The sequence below is a fragment of the Cuculus canorus genome, chromosome 2 (assembly GCF_017976375.1).
Source record: "Cuculus canorus isolate bCucCan1 chromosome 2, bCucCan1.pri, whole genome shotgun sequence".
In the NCBI taxonomy this organism is placed as follows: domain Eukaryota; kingdom Metazoa; phylum Chordata; class Aves; order Cuculiformes; family Cuculidae; genus Cuculus; species Cuculus canorus.
In genome coordinates this window covers 12,931,481-12,946,453 of record NC_071402.1, presented here as the reverse complement: position 1 = coordinate 12,946,453, position 14,973 = coordinate 12,931,481, and the positions used below count along the sequence as shown (strand labels likewise).

Genomic DNA, 14,973 nt, shown 5'->3' with positions numbered 1-14,973 from the left:
GTATTAAGTCTTAATGTTTGAATTTTTAAAAATGGAACAAAAGCTATTGTATTTCTGTGAAGACACTGTACTGGGTAGCATATGTGGAGTTAGACAACTCCCTCACAGAGATATAAGGAATTACTTGTTAGTTTATTATCCAGTATTGCAACAGCTTATAAAACAGGCTTGACAATTTTGTAAGTTTTATTGATGTTGGAAAGTGATTCATTGAAATGTCACAGAAATAGCCTTATAAAACTTCAGAAATATGTCTCATTGTTATGCCTTACTACTCCTTTTTCCACCTACCAACCTTCTGCTAGCTCACTACCCCACTTCCTATGTATTGTCATGCCAGAACATGACAAAACTCTTACAGGACTTGCAAGATGAAAATTTTAGCACTTAAACTTAGTAAATACAAGAACTGTCATTGTTTTGTATTTGGTTTGGTTTTGTTTTTTTTTTTAATAGGTTTTGATCTCATATCAGATATATTACAATTAGAATTGGTTGAGCAAAAGAATCCAACTTTTTATTCTGACTCAGAATAAAAAATAGCACATTTGGCTAATTATCATGGGGGCATGTGTGTGTGTGTGAAAAGAAATGTCAGAAATGTCTGAATAATTGTATTCCATTACAAGCAATAAAGCAGTATGATGCAGCTGACTTGGTCTCACCTCTTGAGAAGATATCCCCAAACCTGCTGTGGATGTGACCAAAGAAATTCGTTTTCAATGTTTTACTATAGGCAACTTATTTCATATGGAACCATACAAAAAAGTTTGAAAAGGTAAAATTGTATTGACTCTGCATGTTATCAGCTGATTTGGAACATCCCAGTAGATGGTGCCCCCTTCCACTAAGGCAAAGAAATACCAGCAGGACCATCAGTTTATGGTTCTGCTTTCTGACCAAATACTACTAAGATATTGTCCCAGTGCTGAGGTTCAGGAATTTCAAATTTTGTTTCAGACTCAAAGATAAAATGTTGCACTTGTAGAAATTATACTATTGCAACCTTGGATATTGCTCCCTACTACGCTTTCCAGATTTTCCTGACATTCTTGAACCTATCTTATGCTTGTGCCTGTCACTCCAACCTCTTTTCCTTCAACCAAACTGCTACTCTATTTTTCATATTACCATCCTAATTCTTGCCCAATTCATCTGCCTTGTGCATTCCTGCCACTTATCTTCCTTGTTACCCAAATCTGCCCCCCCATCCCCTTCCTTCTCCTATTCCTAGTTTCCTGGTTTCATTCACCGATAGCCTCTGCAGACTCAGAATCTAGGCTATAGAAGAGTTTCAGCAGTTTTAGTCTCTCCATGTAAAGCAGTTTATCCCTCTCCTTGATCAGTCTAGTTGCCCTTTTCTGTTCCTGTTGTAACTCCAATTTGTCGTTGAGTTGCAAAAAAGAGAACTGCACACAGTAACCTAAATGTTGATGCACCGGTATTTTAAATAGAGGCAGGAAGGCACCCAGTGTCACGTTTTGAAAGCCATTCAGGGTGATGCCCAGCAGCTCTTTGGCTTCCTTAACTTGTCCTGTGCATTGAGTTGCTTCAGGACTGGTAGTGGCAATTCTCAGATCTCTTTCCTGACTGAGTTCAGTACTGTGCTATCATGATGATTTTTCCCTAGATTAATCACCTTACATTTGTTTACATTGAAGCTCTTCTGGCACCTTTTTGACCACTTGCTTCTATAACGTCTTGATGTAGTTCCTCATTATCAGGGGAACGCTTGACTACCTGGAAGAGTTTCATAGCATCCTCACACTTGGGGATTTCACCATCTTCTCTCTTCTGTGGGTCACTGGTGAAGATGTTGAATAGAATTGGTTCCAGTAAAGATCCCTAGGAGGGATTACTGATTCTAGTTCTTACTTTGCTCCAGCTTTCAGTGCATAAAAGGCTCTTTCCTCAGTGCTGCAGAAACATAATTTCTGTAATAAACTTTGGAGTGGAACCTTCTACACCTCAGCTCGTGTTTGTGATGAAATCCTTAGAAATTTTAACTTTGCAGAACAGTTTAGGTTGAAAAAGACCTTTAAGATTGTAGAATTCAACCATAAACATAACACTGCCAAGTCCACCACTAAAAACATGTCCTTAAGTGCCACATCTACACACCTTTTAAATATCTCCAGGGATGGTGACTCAACCACTTCCCTGGGCAGCCTGTTCCAATGCTTGACAACCTTTTAGGTGAAGTAATATTTCCTGATATCCAATCTAAACCTCCCCTGGTGCAAATTTCCTCTTGTCCTATCACTTGTTACTCGGGAGAAGAGACCAAAACCTGTCTCACTACAGCCTCTTTTCAGGTAGTTGTAGAGAGTGATAAGGTCTCCCCTTAGCCTCCATTTCTGCAGACTAAACAACCCCAGTTCTCTCAACCCCTCCTCACAGGACTTGTTCTCCAGACCCTTCATCTGCTTCATTGCCCTTCTCTGCACATGCTTCAGCATCTCCATGTCTTTCTTGTAGTGAAGAGCCCAAAACTGAACACGTTATTTGAGGTGCGGCCTCACCAGTGCTGAGTACAAGGGGACCATCTGGTGTGGCCATACTGTTTCTAGTCCAAGCCATGATCCTATTGGACTTCTTGGCCACCTGGGCACTCTGCTGGCTTATGTTCAGTTGGCTGTCAATGAACACCCTCATGTCCTTTTCCACCAGACAGCTTTCCAGCCTTTAATCCCCAAGCCTGTAGCACTACATGGGGTTGTTGTGGCCCACGTGCAGGACCCAACACTTCGCCTTGTTGAACCCCATACGACTGATCTGGGTCCATCAATCCAAGCCTCTCCACATCTCTCTGTGGAGCCTTCCTTCCCTCAAGCAGACACTCCCGCCCAACTTGGTGTCGTCTGCAAAATTACTGAGGGACCACTTAAACCCCTTGTCCAGATCATTGATAAAGATATTCAACAGAACTGGCCTCAACACTGAGCCCTGAGGAATGTAATAGTTGTTTAGTAAGATATGTGTGAGATTATTATTTTTTTGCTAAGCATTTAACATGCCCAGTTTTGTGTAGGCATGCCAAGTGTCAAATCCATGACACTGTGGTGTCCCTTTCATTACCAAATATCTGGTCCTGGAGATTATTGAAATCATCGTTTCCAACACAGTTTTGCTAATCTTTGAAATTCTTACTGTGTGTCTTGGCCTAATTTCATCTCAGAATAGACTTGTACTGCTTTTGCTGGATTTGGTATCAATACATACATATCAGCCTGAGTCAGGCAGCTGGCTCTGAAAATTTCTGTCTGAACCTGTACGATTTAACAGTATTATATCTGCTGAAAATTAATATCATTCTGCCCATAATTTCTGTTAGTAAGTTCACATTATGATAGAGCCTGCCTTCTGCTGGGAAGTGATGCCAAGGATGAAAGGTATGAAATTTTGAAAAGATAATTTGGGAAGAAAGGTAGGTAATTTATAGTGATAATGTGAGGTTTAATTAATTCAGATGAAGTGTCGTTGTTGAAAATGATTTTGATCTAAGGAAGGTTGAGGAATCCTTACAAAGTCACCTATTACTCAGTTTTGGAAGGGAAGAGAGTTTAGAGGGGCAGAAAGTTTTAGAGGGTCTCTGTATTTTCTGGAATTATAGAGAAGCGGCCTTCAATAATCTGAGTATAATAAATTAATTCACTCTTAGTCCTGTACTTAAAATCCTTCTTCAGGTGTCTGCCAGGTAAAACACATAATGAACATTCTCCCCTCCCATTCCCCCACTTTTCCCACTCCAAGAACATAGTTCGCAGGTATAATTTATGGTGGTAGCTAGCTAAAGGAGATAATCAGGGAACTGTATGGAAACTGAGACTTGTTTAAATCAAGTCTTAACTTCTGTTTGGCCTCTTCTGGCAGGCCTCCACAAATGGCAATGAAAGATTGCTCTGTAGCCTTGTTGAGCTTCACCAGAAACACTTGGCAGGATGCAGACAGCAGATCCTCCAAGAGAAAGTCATTAAGAGAAAACAATGCTAATTTGTCTTGCAAACAAATATTTGAAAGCTAGGAAGAAGTTCAAGCATTTTTAACTGTGCTTTCAGAAATATGGCAGGAATACTTGAATTTCTTTGCAATTTTCCCTTGAACTTCAGGAACGATCTTGAGCCCTGAGACCAGTAGTTTCTGTTAATCCACCTTACACTGCAAAAATACGTGGGTAACTCTAGCTGTTTGCTTTTAAAAAAATTAGTTTATTCCCAGTACACTAGAATTGGTAAGCTGTTAAAGACCTGTATTTTACAAACTTATTCTCTCTGTACCCAAGGACATTACCATTCTGCTTTTGATTTAAAGACTTAGCATGTTCATGCCCCAAACTTCTTTCCAACAGGAGAACACGTCTTTGAGGAAGGAAAAAACTCCCTGTTTTACATAGGGGAAAAAAATTCTCAGAGAAACTCATTATTTGTTGAATAAGACAAAAGCATTCTATGGCAGGATTAGGAGCTGAAGCCAGAATTCACTGAGTCTTAAGTCCACTATTCAACTAAAAGCCTTTCTTGAAAACACAAGGTGTGTTTATAGTGATTTGGTGAAATCAAAACTCCGTAACAGTTGTTCATGTTGTTACAATTCACACATTTCCATATTTCTTCCCTTTTTTGTGTTCATTTTTAAAATTGAACTGGGTACATTATTCTGATTTTTTTTTATTTGCGTGTCGTTGCAGTCTGATTATTAAGGTTGAGACAAATTAGGATCAATGGAAGGAGTAAAATGTATGATATAGTATAGTACATTTCTAGCCCAGGAATATTAAAAAGCCAGATTTATTTGGTCAGCTGCTCCAGACATATGGGAGAAAGATGAATAAACACTGAGGTAAGGTGCTTTAAAAGCTGCTTAAATAACTGAATTTTTTTTTTTTAAAACACAAAAGCAGGACTGGGGGGCAGTTTCATTCTACCCAGCTATTTTACTTATGGAAAAGATTTCTTGGTGTAAAAAACTAGCTACAGACGCTTAATTTGAAATTCCTAGTTACTTGCAGAATTTGAAGGGCATAACTACATTTCTCAGGGGAGATCAAATTATGTAACCACTAGAAGAGCAAAGCTGACTGCCTTAACCTTGAGAATAAAGGAAGAGAAACTGACGTCATTTACATGGACTTGTGCAAAGCATTTGATACTGTCTCGCACAACATCCTTGTCTCTAAATTGGAGAGACATAGATTTGATGAATGGACTAGTCAGTGCTTAAGGAATTGGCTGGATGGTAACACTCAAAAGAGTTGCGGTCAACGGCTTGATGGCCAAGTGGAGAACAGTGGCAAGTAGCATTCCTCAGGGGTTGGTATTAGGACCAGCAACGTTTATCATCTTTGTCAGTGACATGGACAATGGGATTGAGTGCACCCTCAGCACGTTTGCTGATGACACCAAGCTCTGTGGTGCAATTGACATGCTGGAGGGAAGGGATGCCATCCAACTGGACCTGGACAGGCTTAAGAGGTGGGCCCATGTGACCCTGATGAAGTTCAACAAGGCTAACTGCAAGGTCCTGCACATGGGTTAGGGCGAATCCAAGCACAAATACAGGCTGGGTGGAGATGGGTTGAAAGCAGTCCTGAGGAGAAGGACTTGGGGATGTTGGCTCAATGTGAGCTGGCAATGTGCGCTTGCAGCCCAGGCCAGCCATATCCTGGGCTGCATCAAAAGAAGCGTGGCCAGCAGGTCGAGGGAGGTGATTCTCCTGCTCTACTCCACGCTCATGAGACCCCCACCTGGAGTACTGTATCTCTCATCTTTATTTCCCTTTGCCCATTTTTGTCATCAGCTGAGAGAAGTTGAAAGACACAGATGTTGGTTAGTCAGCTGACTTTCCTGAAGCACTATGCAAGATTCTTCAGCATCTAACTTGGTGCTCTCTGCCAGCTCAATGACTGGGCAACTTTGGTGAAATGGCTTATAAAATGATTACTTTTATTTTTACATAGCAGACACCAAAGCAAGGCATTAATAGAAAATTATATTAAAAACATCAAGATGGACAAAGATAAGCCATGATCTGGGTTGGTTTGTGTGTCCTTGTAGTAACAGCTTCTGAGGCTGAGCTAACTTTGGCTACAGAATTTGAATAGCTATCGCAGTCTATACTGATAATTACTATACATCTTCAGTTAGCAATTTGAACTATTATAATAAAGAATATTCCTGACCATCCTATACTAAAACTTCTTTATATTAGCTCTCTCAGCCCACGTATGCATGCAGAGGGAGGGATCCACATTGCAATTCGTGTCCTCAAAAGAGACTCACTCCCTCAGAAAACTAGCAAATCCTAGTAAACTGTCCTACATGGCAGACTGGTGTGCCATTGCAACAAACAGTAATTATAGGCATACTTGAAGCAAGACTTCCATAAAACTGAATGAAAAGTATGATTCATCTCACAAGAAGACCCACCCACCCATTCAGCTCTTGACGTGTCTGTTGTCTTCTTTTGCTTCTTCTTTTTCATAAGTTTCAAAGGGAAATAAAATGTCTGACATAGAAGACCTGCCTGAACATATTCCTCTTCTGTATTTAAATCAATGTGTAAAATAATGTTTTGATTATGAGGTTTCCTAATTTCTCAGATGTTAATAACTCTATGCATTTCCACCCATCTATTTGTGTACTAATCACAAATATTGCTCAATGGATTGAATCTGATGTTGGCCTCTGATAAGGAAGTTTTTATAATTTCAAATCATATTTGAGTGTAAGTTGCTTTTGGTTGGTTAAGTGCTCTAGCTCAAAAAAATTTACATAAAGCATTAGAGGTGTGCGTTATCTCAAGATAGTTAATTCACTTTGGAAAGAAACAAGTGATGTTATACTCTTAACTAAGTTTTCAGTTAGAAACTTGTTTTTACGATATTATAATACTCAACCCACTTTAAATTCTCAAACATCCAGTAACTAGATCTTTATGATGTTGCATGTTAGAAAAGATGCCTGTGGCTACCTATGCCAGACAAGTTTGCAGGATTAAAACAAGAGTGTAGTGGGTTGGTGCTAATGCTACCGGTTTATACCAGTTTTAGTATGCTAGCGCTCCCAGATTTCTGTTCCTTTTTCGGGGTTTTAGAGCAATGTGAGCAGGATTCTAATTATATTCTTCCAAATAAATATTTTCCTGCATCTTCAAATTTATATTTATATTATTTGATATTTGTAATTGTATTTGAGTTTTCATGCATGGATATGTTTTGTCTAGGTGTTGCTTAAATTATAAATTTTGTTTATCAACAGACGAGGCAAAATTCTTCTCAAGATGTTAGCTGTGACAGCAACATATGTAAAGAGGGATTTCCATCTTTCAGTGAACTTAGGCACAAGAAGATGACTGTTCAACATAATTGACAGGGCTACTGGTACTGCCCTTGTGGAGTTCATTCCATAGTCAGGATCATGATATGGAGTCGAATTCCCTGGTTATAAAGAAACAAACAAACAACCTCGCAAAGAACACAAACAAGACTCACTCAATTTGTGATTTTATTGGAAGAGGACAAAGTAATTCACAAGGTCCCTAGAAATTCACATTTGTCAAAAATGGAAAGAGACAGAGTAAAACACCTCACATTTTAAGATCTGTTGCTGGGTCACTATGCAGACAGCAGAATGCATAACTTTAATGGCAGCATATAATAGTGTATGTGGCCAGTACTGATATCTCAAATGCAGCCTCAGTTTACCAAATCCAGCTGATGAAAACAACCAATTAGTCAAAGATGTATTCTAGTCTGTGGAGTGAACTTTACTCTTGTGGATACCTGATTAATGTGCTTTGAAGACCTGTAATGAGGGACAGCTTAATTATTCAGATTCATCAGCTTGCAAAGATGTCGGATGATCCCACATAACCATGCTCAATCAGCATTCCGGAACATGTGCAACCTGCATGTTTAACAGTGGCCGTGGTTTGTTTTAAGCATACACTTTAAGGTTAACCCCAAGTTTTTTGGTAATGTTTTTAATTAACTGAAGAGATCCCCTCTTCTAGGCAACCTATTTTTAATGCTTATTTGAGAAGTTTCACTTTATATACTGAGTGAATTATTATGAATTATGCATATAGTGCCATAAATGCACTGCCTTTTTACTGTATGAAGATGCATTCCCTACCCCAGAACGCTTGCGATCAAAGATAAGCAAGACAAGACAATGACAAAGCCATACAAGAAAAGGAGGGTGTGGAATGAAAAGAGACAGATAAGATGGAAAAAAAGAACTCAACAGATAGGACTTGTGCAGGAGTAGGCTCTGGGCATGCTTTACCTGTGAGGACCTTCAGACTGCTGCCGCACCCAGTTGAATGCTGTGCGACTTGATGGAGTCACCCACTTCCCCTCTGCTTGGGCAGCACTGCTGACCTCGACCGTCAGCTTCACTTATTTTCCTCTAAGCATACCTTTGCTTTTTCTTGTGTCATTCCTTACATGAGAAACACTCTCCAGAAGGAAGGGAGCCGTGTAAAATAGATTTGCTTCCCTCACCACCACCCCTTTTAATGACTTCCATTGTAGAAATGCTAGTAATCCTTGAAGCAGTGCTAAACCAAAGCTAATAATATATTTTTACTGATTAAAAAAACCCTAAAAATGCTCTGTAAGTAGAAACTGTATGCCCAACTAATATGTAGAAACAAGCATACTGCTTGTACAGCATCTCTCTCACTCCACCATCTGTTTGCTTCACGTGCCTATTATGTTTTGTCTTTAGTGAACTGTTTCTTGACTTTTCTAGATAAAGTTGTTTTAAAACTTGCACAGCTTTGAGGCTGGACACATAAACTTGTAGTAATGAAAGTTCTGAAGAAGAAAAGTGAAGGTGCTTTTGACAGAGAAGGAAGATACTGTTCTGAGCTCAAGAAGAACACGCCCTGAAGTAGGCAGCAGATTTGAAAATAACACTGAAGTAGTACGAGAAGACTGAAAGTTGGAAAGCGGGAAGAAAGCCATTTTTCTACCCTTGACAGAAATCTGGGAATAATGAACCCAGCAGCGCCTCTTTTATGAAATCTCCAGCCATCAGCATGAGCCAGAATTTCCATTTCTATCCATGAAGTAGCTTTCTGACTGAGGAAAACTGAGTAAAATTCTCACTGGCTTTTATCAGTGAGATTCCCAGTGTACAACAAAGCGAATTCAGAAGACCCTTGTGATCATAGACAGCGTATCAGGGTCAGAGAGCTGAGGAAATGACCTGCTCCTACTTTTGAAGAGCTGTTCTGACGTATCAACCTGTATAGTCTTTTCCAGGAAAGTAGGCTAAAGCTTTTGATAGCAAAAATATGAATAGAAATACTAACCTATTTTTCTGTCTTTGAGAAAATAGTGCCACATCTAAGTTGTAGCAAAGTGCATTGGGCTAAAAGAAGCTGCTACAGATGCCTACTCTAGCTTTGCCTTGGTTCCCACCTTTGTTATAGCATTTTGTATTCTGTTGTTCTTGAGATGGCTTTAGTAGTTCTCCAACAAAAATTTGTCAGGGAAGGTGCTTAGAGGCCTCTGGATGCTGCCAAAGCCAGAGGAAAAATGGAGACTCTAGTCTCTCCAGAAAGAACTTCTGGACTGCTGAAAACTGTGCATCTTAGGTGTTCCACAGGAACTGCAAGAGAGGTACTGAAGCAACCACATATACATGCAAAGTAAATAGTTTGCTCTGCCACTGCATTAGCAGGGAAACCACTTCAAACAACTCTTTCTACCTAGGGAAAAATGTAGTAATAATAAGCAATAGCACAAGTCTCCACTCCTTGCCCCAGAGGTTGTCTACTAATCCTTAGAGCCTTTGCACTCTGCAGGCTTCCTTTTTCTATCCTCATTTGTCACTGGAAAAATATTTGTATGGGTCAGACACATAGTGCAAGTCCAAAAAAAAGTATTAGAGAAAAAATGAACAATTCTGCAGTGAATCCCTTTATATATTGTAAACAACAAACAATTTATCTTCTCCAAGGAAAACAGAAGCTTGTTAAAGAAGCCAGAAATCCCTACTGCTTGTGAGTCGCTAGTATCCCATTGTGCTGAGGCTTCTGAAAGGAAACTGAATGCACTGGCAAGGGTTTTCTTTTCTTTCATTTCAAAAGCATTCTCTGGTTTGAGATCTCCCTGTGGCTAATTAAAACAGAACACAGAGCGACATTAGTTATGCACCAGAGTGGGAGTCAGATGTAAGTTCAGCTCCCAGCCCTGCCACCGACTTCCTGGGTGACCTTGGGTGAGCCTCTTGATGTAGATTTTCAAAAGACCTCTGGGCCAAATTTTCATATTGAAGTTTGATTTTCAAAGGAGCTCAATATCTAGTGATTTTCATGATGTTGGTTATGGCCAGAATTCCAAGCGAGCTCAGCAACAAATATGCTGAGCTCATTTGAAAATCGGGCTCTTAATCTTTTTCTGCCTCAGTTTCCCATCTCTGACAGTGCTGGTTAAGATATTTCCCTTGTCTGTCCTGATTGTTTAGGCTGTACCTCTGCAATGCGAGAAATTGCTTTTTCATGAGTGTGTAGTGTCTTGTACAATCTTGTTTGATCGCTGTTATGGTTTTTACTGTAAGGATTGTTTCACCAGTGATCTGCTGTAGAAAAAAAGAAACTGTAACCAGAAGAAAGCTTAATTTGTGTGTTGTCTCTCAGGTCTGGGTGAAGATCCATACTAACTTCTTTAGTTTGCTTAGAAGAATGTAATCTGAAAAACATCAAAAGCTATGTTTAAAATCAGCATACATATATATATATATATATAAATATGTATGTTACCTTGCTTCTCTCGTCCAGTAGAGACAGTTAATCTATCAGAGAAGCAGGTTAGATCAGTTTGGCATGATTTGATCTGGCAAGAAACATATTGGCTGCCTCTTACTATCTTGCTACCCTTGAGCTGCTTACAGTCAAATTGTTTAATAATTTGCTAAAGAGTATTTTCAGGTGCTGAGTGGTGTGGAATTCCATACGCTTTCCTGTCGTTGTGCCCCCCCCAGTAAATGACTTGGTGCCATTTGTAGTTCCTACTGCACCAGCTCTGTGTGCACTTTTCCCACACTGCTTGCATGCTCTTGCAACATCTCAGAGCAACACAACATTCTCAGTTGGCAAAGGTATAGAGTGCTGCTTCACTTCATAAATGCTATTTGCTTCCCGGGACCCACTACAACCCATTCCTGAAATTCCAGATTGGTATTGTCAGTGATAATCGAGCTCCTGGTTTCAAGCTCTGTGCTGTACAAGCCAGGGGCCAAATGTAGTAACCCAGGAATGTGTGATTGCAAAGACTGTCACTTCCCAAGGAGCTCTGCTTCTGCTAAATGACTGCCCTTTCCACATACCTGTGGGTGTCACTAACATGGTGACTCTTCGCTGTTAGGTTTGTCATGTATGGGCGGACAGCACCTCAAGCAGCTGAAAGTTTCAAACCGATCATTTCCTATGTTTACAAAATCAGCAGGCGACTCGCTGCTGTTTTCCAGATTCCCCTGTACTGCATGGCTGGAATTATTTTTTATTAAAGTATGTGCCCTCTGAAGAGGCCTTTTGATACTTTATGCTGTACCACCAATCAGCTTTGCAATGAAAAAAACAGCAAGATATATCTAGGAAGTGAATGATTGCAGCAGTTTTTCAGCGTAAGGCTGAGTGTGTTTTGTCATGGCAAGAGCATAACTGTGACTAGCATTTTCTGATGCTGTATTTTTTTAAGGATTTAAGGATTGTCTGTGACTAGCATTTTCTGTTGTTGCATTTTTTTTAAGGATCTAGGTCCTTCCTGGTCTTTACTAAAAGTACTTTTCAGCTTCTTAATCTAACAAATAGTTCTCTAAATTGTGTTACATGTTCCAGGACTGGCATGTGCACTGTATCAAGGTAGTATTTGATGCCACAGAGCTGTAACTGCCAGTGCCGGTCCCTGCCAATAAAAGCTTGGAATCAGCAAAATATTATAAAATGGTTTGGGTTCAAGGGACCTGTAGAGATCATCTAGTCCTAAACCCCTGCCATAGGCAGGGACATCTTCCACTAGGTCAAAGTGCTCAAAGCCCCATCCAACACTTCCAGGTGTGAGGCATCCACAGCTTCTCTGTTGCAGTGTCTCACCACTCTCATATAAAGAATGTCTTCATCATGCCGAATCTCAACCTACCCTCTTTCAGTTTAAACCCTTGCCCCTTGTCCTGTCACTGCAGGCTCTGATAAAAAGTCTCTCTCCATCTTTCTTGTAGGCCTTCTTTATATATTGATGTCCTTAAAGGTTTTTCCATTCCTTCCCAATGACTGAACCCAATTCCCACATATTTTTACTAGCTGTTGCCAAATGTGTAGAAACGGAGGAATCTTACTTACCTGTACAAACCAGAGAGTCTCAGTAATTTTGATCTAACCTAAATTCTGGGTTGTGGGGCTGTGTTTGATTTCTGATGTGAAAGGGGCATTGGTAAAACCAGCCTGTGCCATATCTCCATTGTTTTGAAATGGTGATTCCTTAGTGTAGCTCTGTTATATTCAGTTTTGGTTTCCTTCCTTAATTGCTGTAGTTTGATTGTTTCACTTATATTCAGCTGTTTATTTCAAGGTATAAAATCTTGATCTTTCTCAGCATACACATAGGGATTGTATGTTTCTGCAAGAGCTGGTGTGCCAGCCAAAAAGTGCGAGGGAAGTTCTTAAGAGGACAACTATAATGCTTCTCCATCCTAGTAATAACTATAAAATAGCAAGCATAACATTAAGTGCTTTGCTAGAAAGATGAAGATTGTGCAGAATGCCATGTGATTTAGGTGTGTGCTTGTTATCCTTGTTACGAAGCACAGGTGACACTGCAAATGCTGTCCCATCCATTCAACATTAGCTTCCCTTGCTCTGCTTGTCCTGTAGCTGTTCTAGTTTTTGCTGCTGTGTGCATTCTGTCCCACTTCACTACGCTATTAAATCTGATCTGGAGAGAAAAGTGTAGACATGGAGAGACCTTGAGGGTTTAAAAGACTTTGCCTTGTGCTTGACCTTAGTTAAGCCCCTCATAGTCTTCCCAGCACATTTGCCATAAAGCGCAGTCATTTCCAGATTGTCTTTTATCCTTATCACGCAAAATGTCAAGGTGAAGGCTGAAATGTTATATAAATGTCACCTATAGAATGGAGATGATACTCTGATACATGTAGCATTAATGAAGATGCACTCTGCCATTTACAATCCTGTCAAATGAGAATCTGCAGAAAGAGATTTAAACTAAATATTGATCAGATTTAAAATCAACTACTAATTACCATCAGAAGCTACTAGGCTGCTGCAGTTATAATCCATAAGTATTTATAGCTCAGAGCTTTAGCATTAGATTTTTTCTACTGACTGCCATTGAAGAAGCCTAATCTTACATCACAGGACAGGTTGAGAAAAATAACTGTTCAGCTGTTCCTGACTGATGATAGTGTTATGTTTGGCTGCACAAGACCCCCGTGACATTGTTTTGGAGGATGCTGTATAAATTGGGATTAGCAACATTTTTTATTTGTTTTAGGGAACAGCTTACTGAGGATTATTATAGTGAGGATCTGCTCCGTGTGCACAGCAGAGTTTATGCAGAGTGTCTCAATACACACACATGCAGTATGTCACTCTGCCTTAGTCTAAATGAAAACCTTGCACTTTTATGATTGAGCAGTGGCAGATCTGTAAGTTCCTCTTAAAACAAAAACAACCAACCTGTGAGTTTTATTTCTTAACTTGTTTCCATATGATATTAAATGTTCATTTTGTTTTTCTTTTTTCATATAATTTAGCGAAGGAACATTATTTTATAAATATGACTTACCAGAAAACGTTCGGGTGTTCTTCAGTGCAAGTGTTAGTTTTGTCAAAATAAACAACCAGATATTGTGCAAGATATGGGTTTTTGTATTGTACTTTTTGCTTTTAGCATGGAACTGATGCGTTCACTAAGAATGTATTTGGAAACTATTCACAGCCTTAGTTACTCAGGGGAAGGCAGTGTGATCTAATGGGAAAGACAACAGTCTAGCACACAAAAAGTACTTCTGCCTCTGGTTGTATTCCTGCCCTGTGCCTTAGTTTTCCACCAGTGAAATGGTCACAGTGGTAATACTGACCTTTTTTATTGTGCTTTGTCTTCAAGGGAAGAAGGAATTAGGCGTTATTACTTGCTCGAACGATTCATTGCTTTAGAAGTATTCCATTTCTGAGGGGGCTGTTGGGGCCATGGGCTGGTGACCAAGGGCAGGAGCAAAGCGGGAGGTGCAGCCCCAAGCAGGTCCCCGGCCGGTGCCCACAGCAGTGACTGCAGCAGAGATGGTGCTGGAGTAAAGACCATGACATGCAGACAGCTGAGTCTTCTTGACCATCCCAGAGGCCATTTCAGCAGAGGCATTTCAGGCAGTGCAAAGCTGCAAAATTCAGAATAACTGAAGTGGTAAAGTTTATGTATACAGAAGAAATGAATTTCTATGGAAGAAGCTTTGGAAATGAACACAATTTCTCTCTTTATACATCTTAATAACATAACTCCAGTAACTTATGTGGATATATATAGTGCTGCACTGCACATCAAATTGCAGTCACTTGATGTTATATATTTCTAAATAAAGCAAATTAATTTTTGAAGTAGTTAAGAGTTTTAGAAAGCACTCTGAAGGATTGAAATACATCACTAAGAACAGAATTGCAAATGTTGCTATTTTTATTAATATTAATTGTGAAATAAAGTATCTTGCTGAAAAGTTTCTTTCAAGTGTTTCAACATTGGGCTCTAGGGAGTGGAGAAAGCAATATTGTGTCCCCACCATTTCAGTTTCACCTTTTCTTATTTGTACTTGTTTCTTTGTTTAAGAGTGATACAGTAAATCTGTCTCTTCCTAGCAAAGAGAGACAAATCTGTCTTTCTGCTTCCTTTGGATTAAAGGGGCAGTGGAGCTGGTGTCCTGTATTGCAAACTTGCTGATGCCTGAAGGTGAGGGA

At 39.7% G+C, this 14,973-nt stretch overlaps 1 protein-coding gene and 1 long non-coding RNA gene across 5 annotated transcripts in view; one reads left to right on the top strand and one right to left on the bottom strand.

Annotated features, from left to right (window-relative positions):
- The window catches only part of NSMCE2 (NSE2 (MMS21) homolog, SMC5-SMC6 complex SUMO ligase), a 132,128-nt gene that overhangs the window by 104,972 nt on the left and 12,183 nt on the right, over window positions 1-14,973 (top strand). The window lies entirely within an intron of this gene.
- Window positions 7,581-14,973, bottom strand: part of LOC128851126 (uncharacterized) — a 29,254-nt gene continuing 21,861 nt past the window's right edge. The window contains exons 4-5 of one of the 2 annotated variants that reach the window (XR_008448389.1): window positions 14,109-14,402; window positions 7,581-10,699 (exon numbers count right to left, since the gene is read on the bottom strand). This is a non-coding gene — a long non-coding RNA (uncharacterized LOC128851126). Of the gene's footprint in view, window positions 14,403-14,973 lie in introns of both variants that reach the window. The other variant, XR_008448388.1, reaches the window with a different exon arrangement.